The following is a 15665-nucleotide window of genomic DNA, read 5'->3' as shown; positions in this document are numbered from 1 at the left end:
AAGCATTTCACTGTAAGGTGTATTGTATTCGGTGCATGTGACTAATAACATTTGATTTGGTTTGATGCACGCACACACATACACACATATTCAGCACATATTCAGCTGTCAAAATTCTGCTGATACAATCTAAATGGAGGGGTCAAACAGTTTGAATCGAAACACAGATCGGTGATATTTTACGTTTTTTTAATTCTTTCTCTCTGCTTATAACTCAGAAAGTGTCTGGACAAGCATTGCCTCCAAACCTAAACATCTGTAGAGTGCTGATTTGCTGAAGTACATAAGATTCGTCTTTAGGGTACAGTTTTTTAAGTATATTAGGTGAACCTGCAGTAAACTGCTGGGGCTTTGAGTAGATATCAAAATACCACATTTTTTGGGTGAAACTAGATGTTTTTCTGAAATTTGATCTGCTCTATGAGTGGGAATTTCTGAAGTGAGTTCTCAGATGCCTCAAAGTACTTAAGACGGTCTGGAGAGATGCAAAGAGGGGCTTAGAGAGCAGGCAAATAGGGCTGGTCCGTAATAAAGAGACATATTTAACTGTACCCAATGCAACAGCACATGGTTGTTAATCATGTAAAGTACCCGTCAGACCTAGCCAAAGCAGCCTAAATCACATTACTCATGCATTATGTGTCTGTGTGTGTGTGACTGCACAACGGTATTGGACAAGATGGCTGTATCTGAGGGACTACTCCATACCAGCTCAGACATTTGCAGAATTTCAGCTGTCTGATATCTGACACTGAGCACCTATGGTCACACATACACACACACACACACACACACACACACACACACACACACACACACACACACACACACACACACACACACACACACACACACACACACACACACACACACACACACAAATGCATATCCTTACAAACACACACAACATGCCATTTGCTGGCATACATTGGTATAGCACTTGAATACACCTGAAGCATAGCACATCAGTACCCCAAAGTTTACCTGCAGTTTGGAAGGAAATATGAAGAGGGGATCACAAAACATCAAGAGGCTGCTACCTTGAGTAGGTAGTCAATAGTGAAAAGGGTTCCACACTTCCTATAGAATGAGAGTAGAAATAAGAACATTATTTTTTGATAGCTACATCTACATAACATTGGAAATAAATCAATTACTGAATAGAATGTTTATTTTCTTTTAATTTCAAGCAGCTGAGGTCCAACGGTCAAGCTCAGCACTTCCTCAGATCAAAATAAGGCTTGTATGTTGTGTTTTTGTTGGCTTGTATGATGGGTGTTTGGTACTCAGAAAGACGGCTGCGAGCTTTTCAGTTTGGACGCGAATGGGAGAGAAAGAGAGAAAGAGAGACAGAGAGCGACACAGAGCGACACAGAGAAACAGAGAATGGAGAGTTGAGAGACAGAAAAAGGAGTAATGGAGGGAAGAGATAGCAAGTATGAGAAAGAGAGGTGTTTGCCAGAGAAGGCACAGAATAAACAATTAAGTAAAGGACCTTGAGAGAAGTCACCTGTCCTCGGAGCGCAGCCTGTCGACAGCTTGTCAGGGAAATGAATGGTTTGTCGCTGTCACCGGTGACTATTGATGAGGTCTCTGAACCGAGCCTTTAAAGAAACTAACATTATTTTTCACATGCACACACATCTACACAGGCTGGTGATTTTATTTTAACACTGGAAAAATAGCGAGGTATACATACAATGTCACAGCACAACCTGATAAATCTAAGGATTTTAAGCATTTACAGTCCTCTTTATTCACCGCAATAACACATATTCAGATGTTAGAAAATGTTAACCATGTACTGATACCGGTAAATGTAGGATTTGGATTCATGTTGGACAGAGGATATCCAGGGGTTATGTATTCTCTCTGTGTCTGTCTCTCCACCCTCTTTGTCTGTCTCTTTTCCTTACTCTCTCCTCTCCCCTCTGTCTCTGGACTCCAGGTGTGAGTAAAGAGCTCACCCCTAAAGCATATTCTCATTCCACTCAGTCCTTAAGACACAATATTTACCCTCAGTTCATTGGGCTCTAAGACTGCGAAAAGGAGACTGTGGGGAATGAAGTAGGAGTGTCTGGCTGTTCTGTTTGTGTTGTTTATGCTATGTAGATAAAAACAAATAAACAGCTCGAAGCTAGGCAAACGGTGAGATGCACACTGTTTATCAAATTGCTGTATAAATACTGCCATTGCTTGGGGAAACATTACTGTGGTGTGTTTTCACATGCTGAGCATGCGGTGCTGCTATAATCTTTTAAAATTGTGTTTGTTCATGTGATATTCACTTGTTATACTGAGTGCAGCGAATTCATTTGAAGGCAGTGGTCCTTTGTACACTAAAGAATGATCTGATGGCACAGAACATATTTAACACAACACCGTTTGAACATTTTAATTCCCATTCTTCAAAAGCTGCTGCTTACTTTTCATTGAAAGGACGACATTACAATTCAGATGAATTTCCTTAAGGGCCTACATTTCTGCATAGAGGGAATAAAATGTAAATTGGTTTTCTTCTATTCAGCCTCAGTACTCACGACTGGACCCAGAACAGAAGATTTACAAATGTGTCCTTATTGCATATAAGAGTAGTGCCAGATGGGTTTGTATCACTACGAGACAGAATTTGCGAGAGGTTCCCTGTAGCATATTACTGCCGGCCCTCCTTGTATTTTAAATCAATCCAAGACCGAATAGCAGACTTTATTTGAGTAACATGACCACTTACATTCTGAAATTGACGCTAAATGCAAACAGGCATAACTGTGGATGGCCAAATCATTTTTGGGATATTTTTTTGCGGGTTAAGGGGGCCTTCTTCAAATTTCACACTGTATAATGTGCTTGGATGAAAATGAAAAGGGGAAATGAGAGAGAAAGAAAGAGAGAGAAAGTGAAGACATAGCTGGGGGCTTACATATTACATTTTGCATAGACGTCAACCTTCATTTGCCTTTGATCTCAGTCCTCGTCAGCCATCCTGGGGAGGGTGGGAGGGATAGTTGGATGGAGGGACGCAGACTGCAGTGCCTGGGTGCTAGGGCTGGCATTTCTCTAGCCTTTCTGAGTCTGTCGACTCACTATAGTACAGGAATATGTTGTCTTGTCTAGCACCAGACAACCCAAACTATGTCTCTAACCCCAGAAAGCCCATACAGAGGCTGGAACGTGTGCGCTTGCTGGCCAGGACAGTTGCTTGACAATTTCAACAGATGACGTTAAAGATCAAGACTTCTCAAACTCTACAACGACAACCTGCTCAATGACCAGGCGAATGGAGGTTTGGCCGTTTTCCTTTTCAACAGCCCCGCTGTTGAACATGGCCACCACGTCTCAACTCCTAACTGTATTCAATGTCTTTCAGAAACTGTGAATTTGTTCAATTTGAACGTTGGTGTAAAAATAGCATAGCCGTCATTGGATCACTTTTAAACAATTTCTTCACACTCGCCTTACAGTTGCTGTGTTGAGTTTTGGAGTACGATGACCAGCTTCTCTCAAATAACACTCAGGATTCGATTGCACTGCCATAGTCACTGATTAAAAGTCATATTACGACTTGGCAACAAAAAGAACACGAAAGAGAAATAGCATGAAATAATAAATTAACACATCAATTTCATTTCTAGATAGAGTTTCAGGAAGAAAAGAGACACGGATTTGTCATCTCTTCCCTACACAATACCATTGTTCCAGAGACATTCAAAAGTCACAGTGTTATTAATGATACCGGATTTACAACATACATTTTTCTCTTCCTGCTTCTCGACCAATTCTATATGTGCAAACGTTTCTGCTACCTCATCGTGTACAATCTCCAGAGAGGTGGGTTGGCTCATGGGTACTTTAGGGTGCAGAGAGAGGATTTCACGGCTGTACATACATTTTGTAGACGTTTGGTAACTGGGTAACTGTACAGAGACCGTGACAGTTGTGTTCTTTCAATGGCATGGATGCTTGGGGAGCTTATAAGGACGATTTTAGCAGGCTTTACATTCACTCTGAAATATACCATTGTACCTAAGATAGATAAATACATCTCAAAGGTAGCATATGCTGACTTCCTATAGCACAATGTTTCAGTCCATTGACATTATGCATCGTTACACATACAGTACGATCCATCGAGCATAGAGAATTGTAGAGGTAAGCAAATAATGAGCTTCAGATTCATGCCACATTCGAATTGTTCCACTCGTTATCCGTCGTAGTCGCACCTACTGTATGTCAGTAGTAAAACAAGGTGATAAGTGGAAAAACTGTTTTCTGACAAGTCTACTGTCTAAGTTTCCACTCAACCTGAATTGATCTTATATTTTGGCCAAACCAATGACGTATCACTGTCGAAAGGACAGGACACTGTTTTCATTCTCATTTGAACACACATTTCTTGGTGTTAGTAGCTGAATTTGATATTATTTGAGGCTTACGTCTAATTGTCTAGACGGTAAATATTGCACCCTTCTCCTGCGGTGACCTAATGGCAGGGTAACTTTAGAGGAACACATGTGAAGTGGTATTCTACCACCAGCTCCCAGCAGCTCTAGACTGGCCCAATGTGCCAGCCGTCATGAAGATGAAAGACTTGCTAGATGCCGCCATCTGGAGCATTCTTATACAAGCCCTTATGAGAAACAGACCTCATGAGTGGCTCGGTGTCCAGTCTCACTTGTCTCATCAAGGACAGTGATGACACACAATCCCCAATGATGGAGGACTATTAATAACCAAGAGTATTTCCCTCCACATTTTCCCCCAGAGTTGTCCAGAGTTGAAGCTAGTAGCCAGGTCTCTGCAAGGGGAGACCTATTAAGAACTAAAAGTATTCATTTTTTATTGATCTGTTCCAGTGCTAACGCTATCACATGTGTCCTGTGTCACGTGAGTACTGTGTGACATGAGTACTATGAATCATCACTCTTTGACATAAATTCACAAATTCAATTTTGGGAAATGGCTTTATTCCATACCTTAACTACCATTTCATAGATCTTAGTTATTAGTAATATTATTCCTTTTTCAAACGAGTCCACCCAACTGTCCGTCACTATATTATGGGTGAATTAGTATGCAGTTAGAAGAATCAGCCCCCGTCCCCGTCCCTGTCCCTATCCTCCACAACTACCTAATGATGAAATGAATTACATGGTCTATTGTCAGTACTTTAATCATATTAACGCAAACTAAAATGACAGAGCATTGTTCGCGTCAAAGACAAAAGGCGAACAGAAGAACATCTAACTACAATGGAAGCAGAATCGCTCTCAGTGAATAACATTCATTCTAATAGCAGTGCACTTTTCGTCAGAGATGGAGAGAGAGAGGTTTGCTTGGTCTACAGCTAATGTGACATAACGTGCACTCTCTGTCTTTACGAGGTGTTTTTCATTCGCTGACAGGGTTGGGTTGGGAGGTTGAAGCTGGTTCATTGCCTACTCTAGACTGATTTCCCCTCGAAATGATTGAGGGTGAGTCTTTCGCTTTTTAATTTCTTTCAGACTGCACCGCACTGTGTTAGCCCATGAATGTCAAACCCCATTGCATAATTAGTTGAACTGTGCAACAGCCTACTGTAACTAATCAACATTTGAATCCATTAACCCATATCATCTTTAGGCTTTAAAAACCAAAATGTGGTCAATTTAAAAAACTTTTATAAATGACCTCTCTATGAAAGGTTGGCGTCCCTTCATGTACTAGGCAGTGAGCTTCTCGGTGCCTTAGATAATGGGTAATAGACTAGCTGGGTACAACGTGGAGTGCAGGGATATAATTTCAACATGAACCACAGGCTATAGTTTGGAGTCCACACACACACACACACGCACGCACATGCACACACACACACACACACACACACACACACACACACACACACACACACACACACACACACACACACACACACACACACACACACACACACACACACACACACACACACACAGGCTCCAGCACAGGCTACTAGGGAATTGTTAAATGATTGGCCTAGCACTTAATTCAATAATTTCTCCTTTTCCCCCTTTCACCTCCCCTCTTTGATGAAGCCGGTTTAAGGAAAGGGATATTTTGCATATCTGGCTAAGTGCTCTTAACAACCCCCAGCTTGCACCATGTTAAAAATGTATAAATAAAAAACGAGGGAAAGTGTGATCTTGCCAGGGAAATAATTTGCTTCTCTTGAAACAATGATGCCATGCAATGTATGCAAATTGGTGTCTAGGGACAACAACATCCCTTTTAATACATATGCAGACTTCATAAAAAAAACGGACGTGAGAAGGAGTGGAAGGGGACGAGAGGTGGGAGAAGGAGGGAGATGGAGGAGAGGGGCAGTGGATGATAAATAGTAAGTCAGCACAATATTTTCTATGTGAATTTCACTGTCTGAAATGACAGCAAAAGGTCTTCATCGGATGGTGTGATTACAGGTTTCTCCTGTGTGTGTGTGTGTGTGTGTGTGTGTGTGTGTGTGTGTGTGTGTGTGCGTGCGTGCGTGCGTGTGTGTGTGTGTATGTGTGCGCGTGCGTGCGTGTGTGCTGTGTGTGTGTGCACGTGTGTGCGTACATGCGAGTATGTACGTGATGTGTGCCATTGAGAATAACAACACCCTACTGGAAGAAAATAGGAATTGAATGAGTTGTGTATATGCCTAATCTCTGTGATGGTGTATGACCTCTAGGACCTGTGGTTCTGAGAGGTGGTTCTGAGAGTCCAGCCAGTGGCAGACATTTTGTGAGGCTCCCCACGCTCTGTGGGGGGGTACTGCGTCACCTTGAGGGCCATATGAGCTAAACACTCAGTCACACACACAGGTGCCAGATGCCTTGCATAGAGAGTTACTGTAGATGGAGATATGAGGACATGCAGAATGCTGCTAAAGGGGGAGTGAGTAAGACCAAATATGTGCTGGTATCCCAACATGGAGCCAAAAGCTTTGGATGTCGCGCAAAGGGTCAGACAAAAGGGAAAACCTTATTTTATTTCATGGGTTTGGGTTCGTCTTTCAATATCCCCTCATTGTATGGATACGATGATACAAAAACGCGTCAGGGAAGTCGTTGTTTTTCATTACACAGTCTCAAACACTCACAGGCTCTATCTCTGATGTCTCTCTCTCTCTCTCTCTCTCTCTCTCTCTCTGTCTCTCTGAGGAAGTTTTGAATCTTGTCTTCCTATGTGGAGCTCAGCCGGTCTTTCATGTGTCTCGGCAGTGGGCCTCTCGGTGTACTCCTCCTTTGTATTGTTTTATTATTTATGCATGGGCCCAGGCATAAGCAGCTCCCGCATTAAGACAGATGGGGAGGGGAGAGAGACATTCATATTCTGTTTCAGGAACATATTACAGAGGAGTTCAAACATTCCCAACCAAATACAACAACAACAAAAAAGAAAAGCAAAGGAAAGAAGTAGAAGAAGGAAAGGGGGGAGAAAAACAAGTCAAGACACTGGGGATAGGTGCAGCAGTGTCCGCATCCTGGAACAGATGGAGATGAGAAGACGTGTGATGGAAGTGAATGAAAGAGAGCAAAGGGAGAACACAGAGAGCAGAAAGAGGAAAACAACACACAGCAGAGCCAGCAGAGAGTTGGTAAAACTTTTTTGTTTTTCTCTCTCGAATCTCATTAAATATGGATTTCACTTTCAGGGTGGTGAACGAGGGATGGGAGGAGTGGAGAAAGAGATGGGGTTCTGCGGGACATCTGGGGCCAGATGTTGCTCTCTCCACCCCTGAAATGCATGTACTTGTATTCTTGACACTGTGTCTGTGTGTACTGTATGTATGTGTGTGTTTGTATGCAAAATGATCCAGCTCATTCAAACAGTAGGCATCTGCATCCGTAAGAATGATTTCCATCCACACAACACACACAATATTCTACACAAGTCTCATGTTCACAGTCCTAAGCCTTAGTATGCCCCCAGTTGTCATGCAGTAAATCAGTACTGGTTTATAGTGATAGAAAAACACAAGGCATGCAGCGAGCTGATAATTATTCACATCATTCTGTATGCTAGTGTATGGACTCTAGTGAGCCCCTCAGCTATCCCCTCATTGGACAACACATGACATTGAGCTTCCTCTCTCCCTCCTCTGGGTCATGCCTCACCCCTTTAGTCTCCCTTTAGCGACGGGCACGCTAAACTAAAGCTGATGTCCGTAATGCCCCTGTCTGTGCCCTCTACGTCACTCTTCACGGCAGCTGTGCCCAGCTCTGACACTGTGCCCCAAACCAACGCCACACCACGGTAAAATCATCCCAGCCAATCAAGGCCTGTGTGTGTGTATGTCTATGTGTGTGTGTCCGCTGTCCTCCTCATCCTCTGTAAGTGAATCTGCCCCTCAGCATGTGCAGAATGGCTTAGTATCAAGGAGTGACGAAAACATTGGAGAGAAAACATACTGTACTTCCTAATCCTAACAAAACTCCCAATGCCTGTCTTGTGTGTGTGTGTGTGTGTGTGCGTGTGCGTATCTTTGTAAGAGAGGGAGCAAAAGAGAGAGAAAGAGAAGGAAAGATAGAAAAAGTGTGATAGATATTAGAAAGAATGTGAGCTGTATGAAGAAGTGTAGTTATTACATTTCAATGTTGTTTTTTCACGATTTTCTATCCATACCATATTTCTCTTATTTTAATCCTGGTACATTCCATTTCTACAACCCCAAGCTAATCAGATCTCCCCCTCTCCCCTTCCCCGACACTGTCATCATTTGGTATCTCCCATGAGCAATGTGTCAGTCAAACTCCTCATCAAAGCCTCTTCTCTCTATCAGGCCTTTAGAGGTTTTTTCTCATAGAGACATGGTGTAATGGAATTATTCTAAACGACATCTCCTCGGAACAATACAATATCCTTGTCAATTCTTCTTCTTGGTACAATATATTTTAAAATGGTTCTCTTGCTTTAATGAAGTCCTGGTCTCATGAAAAGCATGATCGTCTATGTAAAGTATATATAAGCTCTTGTTGATAGTGAAAAGAATATGTGCTTCATACATTAGCTTTCTATGTCTGTCAAGGTCTGATAAAAATGAAGTGCAAACATACAATATCTTTCTGTAGTACGAATACAGTATACAACTTTATTGTATCAAATGCAGTCCACACAGTTAATATTGCCAGAAAATATTGAGAACTATCCAACAGCATTTTCACATAGGAAATTCGGTACCCTGGTTCTGTTACCTGAAGCATTTGTGAAAATTCTACAGAACACGTTTTGCTTTCCCAAGACCTGAAGATAAATGTTTCAGGGTGCGATTAGCAAGACAAAAATTCTACATGACGATAGCAAATTTTCCCGTGGCTCGCAGTGCCGCATGACAATTCCTGGTGCTCTGGTCCTGGATCTTAGATCTGCTACTCATGCAGGTCCAAGATTTGTTTCTGTTAGGGCTGTTTGCGTTTCACACATGCTTTATGGCGCGGATCAGGGTGCCAAACCCTTCAGTATCCAGATCATACAGAGGATACGTGGAAGCGCTCTAAAACAAAATGAAGACAAAATAAAAATAACATACAGAATTCTCAGATAAAATAAGATACAATTAACTAAAAAATACAAAGTAATAAAAGTACCAACAACATAAGGCCTTAATTTACTAAAAAAGAGACACGTTTGTACTCTTCCAGTCCAAACAAATGGTACAGAAGGAATCCTGAATCCAATTATGTTACAGCTTCACAGCTACTGTATCTCCTCTCACTGGTATAGAGGAGGACTATCTGTTATGTGTGTTAGCATTCCCATCCCATTCATAAGAAAGCACTGCATAGCACAGCCAACTCATGTACCATCCCCTCAATAGGCAAAGATAGAGAATAAATGATTAAAAAGAAACCTAATGAACAAGCCATCTCATTCATGGCATTTGAAGGAAAGTACCAGGACGTCAATTGAGTTGCTGCAGGCTTTATTTATCTATAGGGTAGGATCTCTCTGCTTCACTGCAATGTCAGATATTACCATGTGGGAGGGGCTAACCTCTGACCCTGTCTGCATTAAGAGAGACTGTTAAATCCCTCACCTTGTCTACAACATATATTGCACAATGTGTTGTGTAGACACACACACACACACATACACACACAGGTGTGAACCCCTCCAATGAGACATTGGACTGCTCCAATGTCCTATAATCATGGTTAAGAGGTCAAATCTAAGATTGTATTATTAATGATGATGATTGAGGAGGTTTTGATATATGTTTTCTGTAAGTAACTTAGTATACTTTTTTATTTCTCATCAATTGTAACGTTCCCCTATTTTTCATGTTAATGTTGGGTCTTGGTAGTCATTTCCTGAATAGTTATTTCTCCACAATTATAATGTTGGAATGAACAATGTCTCATTTGGGATTTCAACCCATTTACATATATGATTCCAGTAATGCCATCCGAATATAATTTAATTTAAAGTTAATTTGGCTGCATTACTTTTTAATAAAGAAATGATACATTATAATCTCCGGTGCAATTTAATCTATTTCTGCTGTTTCCTACACTGCAATGTGTCCACTCGTTGTCTTCCCAATAATTTGGGAGAGAGGAAGAAAAAGGAAAAAAGTTAATCAAAGATTTGAATCTGTTATCTCAAAGCAGGGTTTAGATTCAGATGGAAATAAAGAGTGGAATAAATGTATTTCATAGTTAGTCTCACGTGGATGTGGAGTGGCCTCTACAGCCGCTTACTCCTCCAGTATTTTCTACCCTTCATTTAGGTAGAGATGTTGCTTTTGATAGCGCATTGATTTCCTCTCCTACTGCTTGCTTACCTCTTTCTCTTGAGCTTAATTTGTCAGGTAAAACGTGAGATCTTTCAAGTGCAACATGCGGAATAATAACTCTGAAGGCCTAGAAGGCCACAACACTAGAGTACGTTCTGTATGTATGGGTATTGTTTGAACATCTCCTTGGGCTGCGAATATAGGACCTGAAGACAAAATCCAGTTCCACCTATATGTAACGAAGCGTTTAGTTCACTACCTGCCATACATTCTGAGAGACTGGACTATGTATGGGTATGTATGGGTATGTATGGGTATGCATTAACATTCGAAAATCAAAGGCTATGAGTGTAATGTGTAAGTGAAGATGAGTCCACTTAGTGGAGCTGTACAGTGAAGTGGTACAGTGGTGAAGTCATTTATCCACTCAGACCAGGGCGGCGATGGGCTGTGTCTCATGATAATGCCGACTTGGCCGCAGCTCCTGTCATTGGCCCGATTACATGCTAAGCTCCTAATTAGCACATAGTCCGGGCTGTCATTACCATCAGCTAGGCTGACAGCTCCCTAACCAGCCTGTTTGCCAAGCTGCATGGGAACCAGGCAGAGTACTGGGCTACAGTACTAACCAGGCTATTCATTTTACTTGAATCATGTTGTATATTCAATTTTTGCCAGGTTGTTTATTGCTGGCATTGTACCAACCTGTATATTGGCTGTAACCAGGCTGCATTGGGTTTGAACCAGGCTGAATACTGTAGCCCCCTGTAACCAGGCTGTGGGAGATTTGAAAGATGTTTGTGTACTGAGTTTTAGTAACAAGGATACTATTTAACCAGGCTGTCTACTGCTGTAACCACGCAGTGCACTTGAAGAAACCACATCTGAACATTTGTAATCGCAAACCACTATAGCTGCAGAAGAGGCAATAATGGCCCTTTGTCCAACAGGAAACAATATAATTTCAACAAATCATATTAAGAGGCCTGTTTTTGTTATAGAATTGACCATTCTTCCAAGTGACTATGTAAAGTAAAGTACAAAGGATGTTAATGCCATTCCTAGAACAATGCCTAATCAGACATTGGATGGTGTATCCACTTATAAACATATGCCAGTCGACAGCAAGGATAAAAGATCAAATGTTGATAAGGCTCATTTTCTCAAAGATCATAATTGGTTGGTTGATTATGCTTTTTCTTCCTACCTCAGAGGAGCTTCTTTAATAGCTTCATAATGCTGCTACAGACCTAGACGTGTAAAACTAAACCAATTAGAATGGTAATAGGGACTAATTAACACAAAAAAAGGATTTTCAATAAAAAAGGAGGAGATAGCGAATTTGATTACGTAGATATTCATTAACTTTTTTTTCCCATCCAGGAACCTTGTTCCCTTAATTTTTATGTAGATTTTATCATCACAGAAACATCACAATACATGCAGACCTGACATGACAGTAGCAAAGTCTTTCTTCTTCTTCAGGATATGTTTTTTTTAAAGTATTGAATAAATGCATAATGTCCAGAGATTAGATGGAAATTAGTTTTATTTGAGAAGCACCATTAGGACATAATTTTTTTTTTAATATTGACCGTTTATTGAAGAATTGTTACAAATAAAATACATTTCATAAATATATTACATCAGTACTTTGTTAATATATTAAATTGCAAATGTGCAGTACATGTGGCTATTAAACAAATAACCTCTACACAGTAGGTATTGCATCAGTAACTACAGAGTGTGAAAACCAGTTTGCATGTGTGTGTGTTGTCAACAGAGTGGTCAGGTATCCGCTAAGCAGTCATTCATCAATAATTTGCAGCCATAGTTTTACAGACAGACTAGGAGCCCTGTTCAGCGGCTATTCCCTCGGTCCATCACTATTTGTCTCTGTCTCTCTCTCTGTCTCTCTCTCCCTCGCTGTATCTTTCTCTCTGTTCTGTTGCCTCAGGTCAGGTTAGCAGCTCCACACCACTGTGCCTGATCACAATATGGCTGTGCACACACAAGTATGTGTGTGTGTGTGTGTATGTCTGGTGTGTGGTCTGTTTAGCTCCTAGCTAAAGTGTGTCACAGTTTCACAATGAAAACAAAACAAAAGTGAGTGGAGGGGACATCGGGTAGCCTAAGCGCCCCAGCAAAGGGAGGGGGAGCCGGTAGGCTGGCTCTCCAGCACTGGGCCATATGGTAACCCCAGGCAAAGTAGGCTTTCTGTTTACTTGCTTTACTCAGGGTCATGCTTTCTGCTTAGCTGCAACATGGCTCCAGTGCCAAAACACCAAACTTTGATCCTCCTCTGCCTCCCATCGCTGACTTGCTGTAACTCTCCCTCTCTGTTCCTGGTGCTCCTCCCTCTCATTCGGCTCACCCCTTCATTTATTTTTACTTCTTCCCTCCTCTCTCCCCTTGTCAACGTATTTTCTTCTGTTCCTTATTTTTTTACTTTCCTGCACACTATATGTCTCTTCCCTCCCCCCATTTGCTCATAGAGATGCATCTTGGTCAGGTCACATAGGTCAGGAAAAACTCCCGGCTTCTGTTCTATACCCACAAAGGTCAGGCAGTTAGAAGGTGCGGTATGTTCGCTACAAGGTCTGCCCTCTATGTGTGTATGCATGCTATTGTGTGGTGCTTACCAGGGTCTCCATCGCGTGCAGTAACAGGTGTTTCCATGTGCCAGTTGGCACCTTGCCACCGCTCTACGCCAGCCACCATCTTGGCGGCATGTTCCCCATGAACCCGTCGTCCCCCTAATCTCAGCTCTCAGCACCGCTAATCGATTTACACACCACTCAGATTGAAGTTAGACAAGCAACACACTCCACATACCTGTCTGACTGTCTGTCTGTTTGTCTGTCTAACATTCAAATTATACTGCCCTCTACATTTCCCCTTTTTTAACAACGCCAGTAAATAGCCTGTGTGTGTTTATATTCTGGGCGAGGGAGTATAGTAGCTGCAGACGGGCTTTGAGGGTGCTGGTGGGGGGTGGGGGGTGGGGGGGGTTACTGCAGTGGCTGCCATGTGTGAGTAAAGATACGGTCAAAGGGCCAGTGTTCAATCTCTCCCCACACTTCCTGAGAGGTAAGGAGCGGGGGTTGTGGGGAGGGTGAGGAGCTATGTCCCCTTTAACGTCAGAACCGTCAGCCCCCCAGGCCCCCCTTATTCCCCCCGCCAACCACTCCACCCGCCCTTTTCCATTTCAGATGTAAAGCCGGGGCGAAGCAGGCCGTGCATATAGTCACAGCTGCAATCTCATCTATGTCCAATCTGTCATGGTCCTGCCTTTCATTATTCTTATGTGGAGAGATAGCGTAGAGTCATATATTATAGACCGTGGAGGCACGCAGCGACGCGGGCCTGGCCATGCTCTGGCCAGGCAGAAGTGTCACTCTACTCTACGCGTATCTAGGTCAAGGCAAAAGAGAGAGAGGGTTGAGCAATGTAAAAAAGCCCCTGGCGTATCTGGGAGGCAAATGAACTGATGAAATTATTGAAATGTAGTTTGGGCTGAAGGAGAGTGGGAGGGAGGGAGCGAGTCCTGGTCAGTGTTCTCTGTGATGGGCAGCCTGGGGCCTAAGGAGCACATGGAACTCATCTTGCACAACTACTCAATGGCTCCCGATATGGATTAATATGCATGCATGGTGCTGTTGTTGAATATGTAAAAGGGAGAGCAGGGCCCAGATGAAGGAGTGGATGGATGGTTGGAGAGATGGATGGATGGATAAATACGCCAGGGCCAGGCGATTCCCTCTATCACCTCTGTTGCCTGACTGCCTCCCTGTTCACTGCACTGGAATGATTGGGTCCTGGCCTGGAGAGAATGGCTGCAGTTTTACATATATACGTGTGTGTGTGTGTGTGTGTGTGTGTGTGTGTGTGTGTGTGTGTGTGTGTGTGTGTGTGTGTGTGTGTGTGTGTGTGTGCGTGCGTGCGTCCGTGTGAGCGTGCACGTGCGCGTGCGTGTATCTGACATCCAGAGTCTGTGCAGCATTCGTTGTCTGTCATTGAGACAGCGGGGATGGGGTTAAGGTGACCTGTTTTAAATATAGACAGTGTCGTGACAACATGCCGAGCTCGACTTATGAAATACATTTGCATTATATTCCTTTTCATTCTTTTCACCCCTTTTTTTCTCTCCTCAGAAACCGGGAGAGAAGACGGGTTGTTTCTCCTTCATCTCGGTGTTGAAATGCAGAATGTGTCATGTACTGCTTAGCTGAACACAAATGGAGACATATTCAAATGCATTAGTATACTATAGTAGAGTACAGCAACAACAAACTGCCCCGTGTGACGTGATGTTCAGTGATAGTAAAATAGCAGAAATAATAGTAGAAAAATAATGTCGAGTTTCTCCAAGCCTGAAACGCTCAACTGCAAATGCCACAGCAGACTCACACTATCACTGACTGAAAGTGAAATGTCCCATTGAGGACTTGCATACAATGACAACAGTAATTTGATAAAGGTAATTCAAATATTGCTAGCTGAGATAATTTTCATAGATTTGAAAGTGATGTGTTCAGGCATTTTAAGTATATTCTGTTGGCCCTGCAGTGCATACCTTGTACACTAGGCCTTTAATTGCGGACCTTTTTTCCGCACAAGTTTACTTGAGTACTTATTTATTTTCATGTCATTGTCTCTGACATTGACAGTTTTTCATTGGCATTGAATATATACACTTATTATTTGCTCTCGGGAATTCGAGTTTGTATTCTGTACAGGGATACAAACTCCGTTTCTTTAGTTTACAATTTTGTTATATAAGGAATGTATTCAAATGTGTACATGCAGAAGTACAACAGATGTGATTTAATCAAATTGTATTTGTCACATGTGGCTTTTAAAAATAAAAAATGAAACGAGGCAAGTCAAGAACAATTTCTATTTACAATGACATGCTACCGAGGAACAGTAG

The sequence above is a fragment of the Oncorhynchus nerka genome, linkage group LG28 (genome assembly GCF_034236695.1).
Source record: "Oncorhynchus nerka isolate Pitt River linkage group LG28, Oner_Uvic_2.0, whole genome shotgun sequence".
Classification (NCBI taxonomy): Eukaryota; Metazoa; Chordata; class Actinopteri; order Salmoniformes; family Salmonidae; genus Oncorhynchus; species Oncorhynchus nerka.
The sequence above is the reverse complement of the archived record's forward strand: the minus strand, read 5'-3'. Positions refer to the sequence as shown.